We start from the raw sequence: 14,173 nt of genomic DNA on the forward strand, positions 1-14,173 counted from the left end.
CCCTAATAACTGGAGCCCAATCAATCTTTAAATTTTTGTTTCTAATGGAGTTCGAAGCTGCAGTTGAAATGTAAGTCCCCTTTTTAGATAAGCTCCAAGTAACAAAGCTATTTGCAGAAGAATATGGGTAAAAGCGAATCTAGTTCATCAAACCCTGCACCATTCCTTGAAATTCTTCTTGGCCCTGTCCAATTTGTTCTTTGAATAAAATTTTCAAATTTCATGAGAGCCAAGTCCTGCTGAATTCGAGGACCATAATGATAAGAGGGCTGTTAACATGCCAGTTATCGTAGAGCAAACATATAGACTTTCCAGTACAAACCTGACATTTTAGCAATGGATAAATTGATTTTTTTTTCCCGTTAAAAGGCTTTTTCCCAAAACCAAGAATCATTCGAAGGTTCACCAAGTTCCCAAAAATTATTTCTTCTAATTTTGTAATAATAAACCCAATCACGCACAAGAACTATTTAGAGGAACATATTTGATGTGAGAGACTATATTCCAATCAACTAGCAATTTTAGACCCTATCCGGCTTACAAACATCTTTTCACTCTACCTTGCAATGACTTATCTTCCAGTCAGTTCCCTTTCGGAGAAAGGTTTTAAATTTCCTTTCAAGATCATTTATGATGGGAACAAGGAGATTTGCTAATAACTCCGAAACTTATGTTTGGAGAGATTTTGAATTTGGAGTTATGTTAGATTTGAATAAAATATAGAATAAAATTATATATTGTCTAAATCTATTCAAATTCAAATCCGAAATCCATACTCTCAAACACTACTATGTTTTATAAACTGTCTTTGCAAGCTGAAGCCTACTGGCATGTGAGAGCATTTTAGAAAATCAATTATTATTTTTTTCTAGAGATCTTCTTTATTAGTATTTCATAGTCTTATTAACTTATCCTTTTAGGAATTAAAGTAGGACCCAAATATCTCACTGGCAGCAAACCTAAGGAGAAACCCAAGTTCTGAGCAATTCTCCTTGCATCCTCAACATTTAATCCGAAGTGGAAAATTTCAGACTTCGAGTTATTGCATTTCAGACCAATAATCAAGTCAATGCAGAATATGAACAATAGAATTTAAATCACGACGAGCCAGGATGAGTAATCATCAACAAAACTCATATTCATCAAGTTTATCTGTTTTGCATTTAGGGTGAAAAGCCAAATTACCATTTGCTGTAGGAGCAGCTTAGACAGGATTTCCATGATCAGAGCAAACAAATGAGGTGAGATAGGATCACCCTGACAAATACCCCTTTAACCTTTAAGAAAACCTTCTGATTTTCCTTTGATAATAATGGGAAAAGATGTAATACACTCCTTTACCCAACCAACAAAATTCTTAGGAGTTCCAATATAATCTAGCGACATTATTATTGCATTCCAACGATCGAAATCAAAAGCCTACTTCAAGTCTACCTTCTGATAAACCCTAGCAGGCTTTTTTTTTTAAAATTCTTGAGCAAGAAGATAGTTGTCATGAATTTCTCTACCCTTTATGAAAGCTATTTGGTTAAGGCCAACAACTCACCAACACATTTTTCGAAGTCTCTTTGCAAAAAATCTGTCATACACTCATACAGAAGATTACAACAAGCTGCAGGCATATAATCCTTAGCTTGAGAGGGTTTTTAACTTTGGGAAGCAGAGTGATGAAAGTAATATTAACTTGCTTACCTCATTTGGTAATCCTTAAAAAAAGACAAAATAGCTGAACTGCTACCTCTTTGCCAATGATGTTCCAGCAAACTATGTAAAGAAAAGAAGACGTCTCTATCTCTATTACAGCTCCTGACATTAGCATCTTTTCCTTCCAAGTAGATTAGAACAAAGATTCAACAACTCCTCCTTAATTTCCTCAGCTGTATTCAGAATTTCACCTTCTGCAGATTTCAAAATTTTAATCTGAGAACTGCCCCCCCACCCCTTTTCCCTTATAACAGCAAAAAAGAAATGATTGTTTCTATCCCCCAGCTTTAGTCAATTCTCTTTAGATTTCTGCCTTTGAATTTACTCTTCGCATTAAACAAGAGCAGAAACTCATCCATTTTCCCTTTTGTAATAGATGGATTTATGTTAGCTTCTAGAACTCCACTCTTAAGCATACCAAGGATTTAATTTCCCTTTAAGAATATTGGTTCTGTATTTCAAGCAGAAGGGAAATTTATTTCTATTGTATTCTCTCTCCCTATATATCAAATAATATTAAAAATAAAAAAATAATTTTAATATGATTAAAATTTTTTAAAAAGTCAAATGTTAATACTATTAAAAAATCAAATTTTTGTTTTTTAATTTGGTATATATTTTTTTTTCTCATTTTTCTTTTCGACTTCATATTTTTCTTTCTTTTTCATGATGCTTATTGAGTTCCAAACGGGCACCAAGAATTTTTCTTAATAATTATAAAAAAATATCAGTAGTGTCCATATTATAAAATTAATATATATAACTAGCAAATTTCTAGCAGAAATATCAAGACATTATGTTTATTTTAAAAATAAATTATTGAAAAAATAAATAAAAATAAATAATTGGTGAGCATACCTAGGCTTTCCATTTAAGAAAATCCATCTTTTAAAAACAAATTGATATGTGATTACTTCTCACTGATTTCTTTAATTCTTGACTTAAAAATTATTGGAAAACAGTATGCATTTCTTATCAGATTTTAAATAATTATAGAAATGCAATTTATTTTTCAAAATTTTAAGGTTCATACAAAAAATCTAGAAAATAATAAAAAAATATATTTTCATTTCTTTTTGCAAAATTAGAAAACTATAAATAAGCTCTGTAATTATTTTAAAATCTAGAAAAGAAAAATAAAACTATGTTTTAGAAGTGAACGACGCTTAAAGGTTCTTCACCATAGTCTTATGCTTAATACGATGTCTCCAACTTCATAAAAAAGTTTGATGTAATCTTGAATATCATTGTGTCTGTTGGAGTGTCAAGCTTGCTGGAAAAATCCTAGTCGTCAATTGCAGCGAAGATCTAACGACTGCAATCTATTTTTAATTAATGGCATTACTGTAATTTTCTGTTGTTTGTATTATATTTATAAACTACAACCAGCAGTGCAAGTTTGAGAAGGTTCAGCCAAGAGAGAAAAATAAAAATAGAGAGCAGGCACACAGCAGGTGGAAGAAAAGTTCAGGGGTGGGTTTTCTCGTTTCCAACGGTGGTTCACTCACGAATAGGCTGAAATGGGAGATCAGATCTCAGATTTTTGGGGAGGGGGGGTTTCCAGGAGAGTTAGGTGGATGAGAGAGACGGAAGCTGAGAGCTCTTCGCAGGTGCGAAGAGGGGTTTCTTGGGGTCTTTCTTGAGCTGATTGTGAAGGAGATCGGTAAGCCGAGAAGGTAGATTTGTGTATATGTATTCATTTCCACCATTATTAATAAAGCGTCTTCGAAGGTGAGTTCTTGCTGTGGATGTAGGCCAATTTTTGGGTCGAACCATGTAAATGTGTTCTTGTGTTTTGATCTTGCATGTTTATGGTTTATTGCAAATCTTGTGGCTTGTTGGTTGTTGTTTGGTGAAGAGATTATTTCTTGATCAAGCTTTGCACACGCGGACACACATTGAAACAAGCAGGTTTCATTTATTGTTGTTGCTCTGATTGCTATAAACAAAAACAAGTTCAATTTTTTTTTCGTTTCTGAAAACTGGCAAGAAGATTTATTTTTGTTTTTAAAATCTGAAAACTACGAATCAACAATCAGGTTATATCACAACAAGTGGTATCAAAGCCTGACTTTGTGATGGGGACTGCTAAGTTTGAGATAGAAAAATTCACCGGTAAAAATGACTTTGGTTTATGGAGGATTAAGATGTAAGAACCTGACCTGAGAATTTCATATTTAATAAATAACAAAAGGGTAAAAAGGTAAATTTAGCAGGCTTCGTCGACAAAGCCATTGTTCTCGTCGACGAAGAGGTACCGAGAGATTCTGAAAAATTCTGAATCTCAGCTTCGTCGACAAAGCCACCACGACTTCGACGAACTCCCTTCTTCAGCTCGTCGATGAAGGCGGCATTTCGTTGACGAGGCTAAGTAAACTCAAACTCTCCCTCTGTCTCTCTAGAACTAGCTAAATCTCTCCTTTTCTTTTCGATTCTTCACTGTTTGTCGCTTGATTCAACGATTCGACGTTACTGCGTGGATCAGGGGAGGAATCTCTATGTTTTTAGCGGATCAAAAATTCGTTTTGAGGATTTTTAGGTTTTGACCCAAAACCGAGGTAAGGGCCAATTTCATTTTCGTTTCGGTATATATGTAGTAGTAAGACTTATAGTGAAGTATAGCTCTTGGATGTTTAGGTTTTTGGAACTATATTCGTAGTTTTGGAGTTGTAGAGTTCGTATTTTGGTTTTCGAGAAAAGGTAAGGGGATTCTGTTTATATCAGTTATTTTTGATATCAGAATTGGTAAACATGTAGTTCACGATTGTATGTATGTTTTGGCTACTTATTTGGAAAAATCTATCAAGTGAAAATACGAGATTTTCGGGTTACAGTTTTTGGGAAAAATGGTGGTTTTGGGTATCATCTCTATTTATGTTGGAAAATCGTATGTTGCATAAAAATGTAGTAATGGGATGACCGTACCTATATTTATATTAAATTGTATTCTCGAATTGAAAACGATATGATTATTGTATACTCAAATAAGTGTGGAATAAACTGTTGTATGTAAAATGTTCCAAGTTTTGTAAAACAGCTAGTGGTGGCTAATTATCGTACGCTAATGGGTATAGGAACATGAGTTCCAAACTGGTTCCAGGTTTTGTGAAATTTGCCATGTCTCGGTTGATTACCGTGGGCAAACGCCATGTTTCGGCTAAATATTGTGGGCGAGAGTGTCTGACTCTATATCTGAGGGTGTGAAATATCGCCTGTTTGTTCCAGCTGGTCACCGATTGGTGTGAGTGGACACTGTATTAGCACGATATCGCTGTAAGGCTTCGATTATTGCAGGGTATCGAGTGCTTGAGTGTGATGACACTGACCGTATGTTTGGTATCGTATGTACTGGAATTGGATTGTGAAAATACTAGAACTGTATTGTGTTATGTTTTATATCGAAATAACACTTGTATGCCACACACTGATATAACCTACTTTCTTCCTTACTGAGAGGTGTCTCACTCTGAATATACAAATATTTTTTAGGTCCTTCGGGTAGTTAAAACTAGCATCCTAGTGTTTGGGAGCGTGGGTGTTAGTTTGCTACGTAGAGTACTTGTGTAAGTACGAATTTTGTAATTGGGTGTCATTGTTGGGTTTTGTAGATACCCGGAATATGTACTATATTTTGGAGCATAGACTCTAGTCATATATAGACTCTGGTATGGTATGATGTATGTATTAGAAAAAATATTTTCGCTGTGTACTTGATGTGTATAGATATGTGTGTGAATTTGTATAGGGTATACGTGTACTCCACGAGGTTGGACCCTCATTCGGTGTATTATCGTGTATGTTTTAATTTATACAGAGACAAGTTAGGTTACTGAATTCACACCTGGGGGCCCATTTGCGGGTTCAGGACGTGACAGCTTGGTATTAGAGCAAACCAGGTTGTTAGATCTTGTAGACTTGGTTAGGCGTAGCTATGTGTACATATCAAGGTAAAAGATGTAGGAAATAGGTAGAGTAGGTCAAGGGTTGTCTTGTTTCTAGATGGGGACTCATTGGCGGTGTTTTGTATTTTTCCTAAAATGAAGATTTTAGTAAAATCACAGCAAACCATTGATGGTTTCGTGTCGGTGTAGTAGGACAGATATGGACCCGTGAGAGTTGTAGTTAACATGATTAGTTTTCAGTGATTGTGTTAACTATGTATGACATAGGAATTCTAACCGATTCCTATCCTATTTTTAGAATGGAGCCCAAGGATAACAACTTGGATAGTGGTTCCGAGGGGACTGCGAGTGACGAGTCTCCCTTCGTGCCTCGGGGTTTGATGAGGTAGGTTATGCGGGAGATTGGACGAAGTATTAGGATACTTGAGCACTGTTCTATTGCTACGGGTTGTACCATAGAGAGGTTCACTCGCATGTACCCTCCGACGTTTACGAGAGGACCCGATCCGATAGTAGCAAAGAACTAGGTGTAGAAGACCGAGAAGATATTGGAAGTTCTACACTGCACTAATCAGCAGAAGGTTCTCTATTCTACCTTTCATCTAGCAGGAGAAGTGGAAAGATGGTGGACGGCTGTGAGTCTGCTTGAAAAGCAGAGAGCTGGTCCATCTAGTATGATTTGGAGCCACTTCAAGGAGGTATTTTTTGAGATATACTTCTCGACTTCCATTCGTGACGCGAAGGCTGTTGAGTTCTTGAGCCTGACTTAGGGAACCGTGGCGGTGCAGAGATATGCTACCAGATATATTAAGTTATCTCGTTTCATGCCTTATTTGATCTCGAACAAGTATGAGAAGACTCAGAGGTTTGAGAAGGGTCTGAAGAAGGACATTTGCACGCTTGTGGGGATGCTGTATATTTGAGAGTTTTCTATTCTGGTGGATAAAGCCACCATAGTTGAGGCTGACTGACCTTCAGGGGGATGAGGTGGTACAGGAACAGAAGAAAAGGCCAGTATCTTCTAGTTCTCAGACTGGTCCTCGACAGGGACAGTGGAAGAAAAAGAAGAACTATAGTTCGAATTATCTCCAGAATACCGAACGACAGGGTTCTTAGGGAGATCCATCTTCCGAATCACGCACCAAGTACCGTAAATGGCACGACGGTGAATGCCAGCCATTCTGGGGTAACTGCTACAACTGTGGTAAACTAGGCCATATATCCCAAAACTACTAGGCACAGAGGAGTGATATACCTGCACAGAGCTAGAACCGTGGAAGTAATCAGATGCCTAGGGAAAACTATCAGGCAAACACGGCCCTGGCGAGGGCGTACTCTCCTACTCCAGAAGATGCGGAACATGAGAGAAACGTGGTGACAGTTACCTTGTTATTACTTTCGAATGAAGCTGTTATTTTATTTGATTCGGGAGCAACTCATTCTTTTATATCTGAAAGTTTTGTGAAACTGTGGGGTTGAAACCCAAGTGATGGATGAGTGGTTGTCTGTGTCTACACCGATTGGGAGTATAACGATCTGTAGTAGGATATTAGGAAACTGCCCAGTGGTTATTCAGGGAAGGCTGCTATCGGGGAACCTAGTAGTATACAACATGTGTGGATTTGACATCATACTGGGGATGGATTGGCTATTCTCTAGTTATGCGGTGATTGATTGTCGTAAGAAGGTAGTAGTGTTCATACCTCCTTGGGAACATGAGTATGAGTTTGTGGGATCATGTGTGCATTCGACGCCACAGATTCTATCAACTATACAGGCAAGAATGTTACTTTTGGACAGTTGTCAGGGGTACCTAACTTGCGTGAATGAACCACCTTGCAATATTCTAAAACTTGAAGATATCCGAGTGGTTAACAAATTTCTGGATGTATTCCCGGAAGATTTACCCGGTTTACCTCTTGATCAGAAGGTGGAGTTTGCTATTGAGTTGCTACCAGGCAAGGCACCGATTTCTAAAGCTCCATACCAGATGACTCCAGCTGAACTTAGAGAGTTGAAGAAGCAGTTACAGGAACTACTGGACAAGGGCTTTATCAGACCTAGTGTTTTGCCTTGGGGAGCTCCAGTATTGTTCGTGAAAAAGAAGGACGGGTCGATGCGAATGTGCATTGATTACCGTGAGATCAACAAGGTAATAGTGAAGAACCGATACCTGTTGCCTCGTGTAGATGATCTTTTTGACTAGCTGTAAGGAACATAGGTATTTTCGAAGATCGATCTACGGTCAGGGTATCATCAGGTAAGAGTTAGGATGGAGGATGTTGCGAAAACTACTTTCCGAACCAGATACAGTCACTACGAGTTTTTGGTCATACCTTTTGGGTTGACTAACGCTCCGACGGTATTTATGAACCTAATAAATAGGGTTTTCCATGAATATCTAGATTAGTTTGTAGTGGTATTCATCAACGATATTCTGGTATACTCTAGAAGTTCGGAAGAGCATGAGAATCATCTGAGGTTGGTGCTTCAGGTTCTACGGGAGAAGAAGTTGCATGCGAAGCTGAAGAAATGCGAGTTCTGGCTGAATCAGGTCACGTTTCTAGGCCATGTCGTGTCGAAGGGTGGTATCTCAGTTGGTCCTCGTAAGATAGAAGCAGTTGTTGACTAGGTGAAACCGAAGAGCGTGTAGGATGTTCGAAGTTTCCTAAGACTGGATGGGTATTGCCGACAATTTGTGGATGGATTCTCTAAGTTATCTGGCCCCCTGACACGGTTAATGAGAAAGGGTATGAGATTTCATTGGAATGATGAGTGCGAGTAGAGTTTCCAGGAGTTGAAACATTGACTGTTCACTGCTTCGGTTTTAACCATCCCATTTGGGGATAGTGATTTTGTGATTTATAGCGACGCATCGTTGAAGGGTTTGGGATGTGTGCTGATGAAACAAAGGAAAGTAATTTCTTATGCTTCTCGACAACTCAAGGATTACAAGAAGAATTACCCTACGCACGATCTAGAGTTGGCGGTAGTAGTATATGCATTAAAGATCTGGAGACACTACTTATATGGTGAACAGTGTGAGATCTTCATGGACCACAAAAGCCTCAGATACTTTTTCACACAGAAGGAGTTGAACATGAGGCAGAGGAGGTGGCTGGAACTGATCAAAGACACCATTAGCTATCATCTGGGAAAAGCTAATGTGGTAGTTGATGTGTTGAGTCGGAAGTCAGAGCATGCGTCAGTATCTGCAATAGTAGGTCAACATCATATCAGACAGGATTTAGAGAGTCTCAGCGTGGATTTGGTGGATGGTAATCATCAGAATTTCATTACTAACTTGGTGATTCAACCGATATTATTTAAGAGGATTAAAGTCATGCAAGCTAATGATGCGGAGTTAGTCAAGGTTGTAGAGAAAGTGCAGCAAGGGTTGGCTACAGATTTGAACATCTCCAAGGGAGGTGTACTGAGGTTTGGGACCAGACTGTGCGTTCCAAATGATGATGGGATAAAGAGGACGATCCTGGAGGAGGCACATCATTCTTAGCATATGGTACATCCGGGTTGTAGAGACCCGAAGAATTATAGTAATTAAGTAGTAAAATAAAAAGGGAAGAAAAGAAAATTTCCAAAAAAGGGGACTCAAAGGGTCTCATCGACGAACACAGGTTTCTCGTCGATGAGCATCCTTCTTGGGCTTGTCAACGTGGACACGTGTCTTGTTGACGAGAATTTACCAAGACGGGGTTTAGCAGAGCCTGAAGTTCGTCGACGAGAAATTTGAGTTCGGCGACGAACTCACTTCATGGACTCATTGACGAGGTGACGTGTCTCATTGACTAACCCAGGTTTATAAATATGCCTAATCCGGGTTTTTAGTGAGAAAATCTCGCAGCACACCCCTTCTCTCTCTAAAACCGACCCTCTACCCTTCTCTTTAATATTTTGACTTCGTTTTTCTCCGGTTCGATGATCGAAAGCCGCCATGTTACTCTTGGGAAGATCCTCTTCAAGCCTGTTGGAGTAGATCGTTGGTTAGGTCAACTTGGGCACCATCCCAAAATTTGGGTGAGTTGAATATTTTGATATTTTCAGTTTTATCAGGATTATTTGAGTTTAGATTTTAAGTTATATGGGAATATACTGGAGTTTTGTGGAATAAAATTTGGATGTTATGATTTTGGGACTAGGGTGTTGTTGGGACCCTGCACGCATGGGTTGAGGACCCAGTGAATATTTTCAAGAGCCTAAGTAAATTATAATTTAAAAAATTTACGAGTATATAGGTTCGGGAAAATATAGTTGATTTATTGGAAATATGTATATATATTGTTTCAGAATTTTGGGGATAGTATGTTGTGGGCGTGAGGATAAAGTTGGAGGCGAGCCTCCCAGCCAATTAGGTAAGGGAAATATGCTATGCTAGCAAATTCAAAAATATTATTAGTAAATTATAGTATTTGTTTATTAAGGTACATGGTATAAATTATACAGTTTTACATATTTCAGAATATGAGTTTTATTAATTGTGTGGCTTGAGTAGATATTCGTTTAGTATAGAATTTGTATAGTTTTTCAGAATATCATGATTTACAGTGTATATATAGACAGATATGTTTTACTGACAGTTATTTACCAGACAAATATTTTACAAATATTATACAAACAAGTGTTTTACAGTAATTATAGAATGTCATGCTTTCCAAAATCATAACACTCAGACATTGCAGATTATCCAGTCAGATATTACAGTTGTTACAGTCAGATATTACAGTTATTTTAGTAAGATATTATAGTATTTTCAGATCAGATTTATAGTGTTATGGTTATTTTGGAATCATGATGAAACAACAAGATAATTATATTTATAAGTATTATACAATATCAGATCCCTGATGAATTATTTTAGACAGATTCAGTCAGCAGAGCATGGTACTGTTCCTATTTTCAGATCAGACTACAATCACATATCTTAGATAGTATGTGAATTTTTTCAACCGTGCCTATGGAGAGATTGCAATCTCCCCAGTATTCAGGGTTAAGAAGGCTGATTTGATGAAGTAGTTACTAGTTTCGGGCCTAGGAGAGGTTGCAGTTTGACCGGACTAAGGATTGGTAGAGTACAGTTGACTTACCTAGTAGGCCAACCAAGATTAAGTGTCGCCTACGGGCCGCACAACCCTGTCATGAGGGGTTAAATAATGATGTATAGTTTTCCAGGGTAAACATCTCAGTTATGTATATGTATATAGATTTACAGAATATCAGCAAATATAGTATGATACTATAAGTATGGGTAAGTAGAAAACTCAAATATTATAGTTATAATTTAAACTATGATAAATGCAAGTTATACTGTACATTGATTTACCAGCTTTTACAGTTTTAGATATTGTCAATATAATATTTATGAACTCAGTTGCCACACACTAGTAATAGCATATTTCCTCTTACTGAGCGCTGTCTTATCCCAGTGGTTTAACATTTTTTAGGTGATCCGGTTAGGTGAGCAGATCAGGCTCGCAGATAGAGAGATCTTTTGTACTGCCCTATTTTAAAGGGTAAGTGTATTCATGGGAATGTATTTTTGGAATAGATGAAACTGTGGTGACGTGTAAACATGTATGTATGATTTGGAAACACTGAATTCTGGTATTGTAAATATGGATGTATAACTTTATCTTTTTCGCTAAATAGGTGTGTCGATTTATATACAGGGATGCCTCAGTGCCATATGGGCCCTGAGATGTTCTAGTAGGTATTACAGGGGTATCAGAGTAAATAAAAAAAATGGTGTAATCTTTGGGTAATTACAGTTTAGTATCAGAGCCTAGGTTGTTAGGTTCTGTAGACTCTAGAGTACAATAGAAAAAAATATCAGAATTTAGGAATGAAATCTTAAGAAGAGTGGAACAGGATAACAGTGAGTTACTGTTGGGAAATTAGGATAAGAATTTAGGATTCTGTTATGCGGTTTAGAGGTAGAGTTTTGGGGTGGTTTCTGTGTTTTTCTTGGGGTGACGATTTTAGGAAAATCCTAGTAAACTATCACCAATTTCTATTTCCATATGGTAAGGTCAGTCCTTAAATTAGTGATAAGAGGTAAGGATTATTTTAGTTAGCATAGTATTGTAAGGTTCGGATTCTTAGAATAATTTTTTAATATTACAAGATGAACCTAGGAGGTAGTAGCGCTCACGCTAGTAGTGACGATAGAGTAGGGCTTTCTAATGCAGGAGGCAGAGATTCAGATGCTGTGTTACGTAGTGTGGCTTAGCAGGTCATGGCTGAGATTTCCCGGAGCTTTAGGGAGCAGCGAGGTCCATCTACAACTCAGAGGTGAACGATAGAAAAATTTATGAAGATGAACCCACCAGCATTTTCAGGAGCAGCTAATCCTGCAGTTGTGGAGAACTGGATATAGGAGATAGAGAATATTTTGACAGTGCTTCACTGCATCAATGAGTAAAGGGTCCTCTATGCCACGTATAAGCTAATAGGGGAGGCCTAGATATGGTGGATGACCACTAGATTATTGGAGGAGCAGAAATCAATTCTAATGCTGACGACCTAGGCCCGATACAAGGACATATTCTTTGACAAATTCTATTCTGCCTTGGTTAAAGAGGCTAGAGTACACGTGTTTCTAAGCTTGTCCCAGGGATCAATGACAGTCCAGCAGTACGTGACGAAATTCATCGAGTTGTCGCGTTTCTGTCCTTATATTGTTCCAGATGAAGTTAAGAAGACCAGGATGTTCGAGAGGAATTTGAAGCGGGACATTTATAGACAGGTGGCGGTACTGAAGATACATGATTTCTCAGAACTGGTTGATAGGGCCATAATAGCAGAGGAGGGTTTGCTGAGAGAGACTGAGATACAGAGCCAGAAGAAGAGGGCCGCACCTTCGAGTTTTCCGGTGGGTTCCAGCTAAAGCCCTTGGAGAGGAGGTAGATCTGGTGGGGGTCAAAGGCAGATAACAGAGCACAATGGATTTCAGGGTGGGCAGTCTTATCCCACTTGCCCCAGATGTGGAAGGAGACATCTAGGTGAGTGTTGGCTGGGGAGAATGTCTGCTACCGTTGTGGGAGATCCGACCATATGGCTTGATCATGTCAGGAATCGCCGATTTATGTTCCAGCTCCCAGACCAAACCAGGGTGGTCATCAGGCGTCCCGTGGAAGCCAGCAGAGGAATACAATGCCGACAAGGGTCTATGCATTGACGCCGGGAGACACCAAGAATGCTGGAGACATTTTCACAGGTACACTTACTGTATTATTATTATATAAACTTATTGTTTGTTTTGACACAGGTGCCACCCATTTCTTTATGTCGGCGGGGTATGTTAAAGTAATTAGGATAGAGGCACAGTTATTAGATGTTGAGTTGTCTATAGTCATGCCGATAGGATTTATGGTGAGGTGTAGGAAGGTACTTCGAAACTTTCCAATAGCATTCAAGAGAAAGTACTACTAACTGATCTCGTGGTACTAGATATGCAGAGGTTTGATGTAATATTGGGTATGGATTGGCTGACAGCTAATCACGCCAGCATAGATTGCCATAAAAAAAAAAAAGTGATTTTGAGACCCCCAGGTGAGCAAGAATACAGATTTATGGGTTCACGTGTGTGTGCCTCGTCACAGCTAATGTCAGCTATTCAGGCGAGGAGACTGCTAAAGGGTGGTTGCTAAGGGTATGTTGCCTACATAAAGGAATTACCAAAAGAAGAACTAAAACAGGCTGGTATTTTAGTAGTTAGAGAATTCAAATGTTTTTCCAGAAGAATTGCTTGGCTTACCACCAGATCAAGAGATTGAATTTACTGTAGATCTACTACCAGGGTCGACATCGGTATCTAAAGCACCGTACCGTATGGCTCCAATCGAATTGAAGGAATTAAAAGATTAGTTGTAGGAGTTGCTGGAAAAAGGATTTATCAGGCCTAGTGTGTCGCCGTGGGGCCCCCAATCTTGTTCATGAAAAAGAAAGATGAGACCATGAGGTTGTGCATAGATTATAGGGAGATAAACAAATCGACGGTCAAGAATAGATATCCTCTTCCTAGGATTGATGAATTATTTGATTAACTCCAAGGGACCCAGGTCAACTCTAAAATTGACTTGCAGTTGGGTTATCATCAGGTGAAGGTTAGAGCAGATGATATTTTGAAAACAGCATTTTGAACTAGATATGGGCATTACGAATTTTTGGTAATGTCGTTTGGGTTGACTAATGCATCAACAGTATTTATGGATTTAATGAATCGGATGTTCCATCATTACCTAGACCAGTTTGTTGTGGTTTTCATTGATGATATAATGGTTTACTCGAGAAGCTAGTTTTGAGGAGCACGAGCATCATCTGAGGCTGGTGTTGCAGATATTGAGATAAAAAAAGCTGTACGCAAAATTCAAGAAATGTGAATTCTAGTTAAGGTAGGTTACTTTCCTCAAGCATGTGATCTCCGAGGACAGTATATCGGATGACCTGAGTAAAATAAAGGCAGTGGTGAGTTAGGTCAGGAAATGTCCAGGAGGTCAGGATTTTTTTGGGTTTGGCAGGCTACTACCGATGCTTCGTAGATGGTTTCTCTA

The sequence above is a fragment of the Malania oleifera genome, chromosome 9 (genome assembly GCF_029873635.1).
Source record: "Malania oleifera isolate guangnan ecotype guangnan chromosome 9, ASM2987363v1, whole genome shotgun sequence".
NCBI lineage: Eukaryota > Viridiplantae > Streptophyta > Magnoliopsida > Santalales > Ximeniaceae > Malania > Malania oleifera.